This window comes from Mizuhopecten yessoensis, unplaced genomic scaffold (genome assembly GCF_002113885.1).
Source record: "Mizuhopecten yessoensis strain PY_sf001 unplaced genomic scaffold, ASM211388v2 scaffold8099, whole genome shotgun sequence".
Taxonomy (NCBI): Eukaryota; Metazoa; Mollusca; class Bivalvia; order Pectinida; family Pectinidae; genus Mizuhopecten; species Mizuhopecten yessoensis.
Genome location: NW_018407378.1, coordinates 29,230 through 30,882, shown reverse-complemented (window position 1 = coordinate 30,882; position 1,653 = coordinate 29,230).

Sequence of the window (1,653 nt, the reverse complement as noted above, 5' to 3'; positions counted from 1 at the left end):
TGATGTTTCACGGTAACTATTATAACGTGAACTATTGTGATGTTTCACGGTAACTATTATAACGTGTACTATTGTGATGTTTCACGGTAACTATTAAAACGTGTACTATTGTGATGTTTCACGGTAACTATTATAACGTGTACTATTGTGATATTTCAGGGTGAATTCATCATTTAAAAAAAAAAATCTGATGAAATAATTGTTCTTACTTTTATTATTTGCAAAGGTCGTTGGATTGGATGAGTTTTTACACTGGCAACTATTTAGCTGACAAAGATTATGTCTATCACTGGAAGTACGTACCAGTGGATCTGGTGAAAGAACAAGACATGAACTTCCGGATTAATTATACAAACGACACGAAGGACGCTCGTCAGCAAGTTCTTTACTACCCAAAGACCGACGAGTTTGGACTCACCAGTCGGGATGATAAACATAACTTTATCTGTCAAAGTAAGTACCTGTAAATAACAATAACTGACTAAGTAGTTTTCTATAACTATCACCTGACATATGATGGTCAATGGCACGTAAAGACGCCTCAAGGTAGGTCTCTGGTGGGACATTCACGTTATCAATGTCAGGGTTTGGGGAATGGCGCTGAATTGCTTTTCCTCCTAGATTCTTCTTCTCCGTTCGTTGTTCCCGTGGTAGTATTTTCCTCTGATCCGGAGTTTGTTTTAGCTCACATGGCACAAGGTGCTAGTTGACTAATGGTATTGTGCAGCGTCTGCCGTCCGTGCGTTAACTTTTATCATAGAACTTCTTGATTTTATACAATGTTCGGTATATCACCTGTTACAGGTAGATTGTTATTATACAATGTTCGGTATATCACCTGTTACAGGTAGATTATTATTATACAATGTTCGGTATATCACCTGTTACATGTAGATTGTTGTTATACAATGTTCGGTATATCACCTGTTAAAGGTAGATTGTTTTTATACAATGTTCGGTATATCACCTGTTACAGGTAGATTGTTTTTATACAATGTTCGGTATATCACCTGTTGAAGGTAGATTGTTATTATACAATGTTCGGTATATCACCTGTTAAAGGTAGATTGTTATTAAACAATGTTCGGTATATCACCTGTTACAGGTAGATTGTTATTATAAAATGTTCGGTATATCACCTGTTACATGTATATTGTTTTTATACAATGTTCGGTATGTCACCTGTTAAAGGTAGATTGTTATTAAACAATGTTCGGTATATCACCTGTTAAAGGTAGATTGTTATTAAACAATGTTCGGTATATCACCTGTTACAGGTAGATTGTTATTATACAATGCTCGGTATATCACCTGTCACAGGTAGATTGTTATTATGCAATGTTCGGTATATCACCTGTTAAAGGTAGATTATCATGATACAATGTTCGGTATATCACCTGTTAAAGGTAGATTGTTATTAAACAATGTTCGGTATATCACCTGTTACATGTATATTGTTTTTATACAATGTTCGGTATATCACCTGTTAAAGGTAGATTGTTATTATACAATGTTCGGTACATCATCTGTTACAGGTAGATTGTTGTTACTAACACTCGTTCTTTATCTTGTGTGTTACAGCCGAGTATCAAGCAATGTGGTTACAAGCCGGACCAGATACCAGCGCTGTGCAGGCTATTGTATTTTACAGAA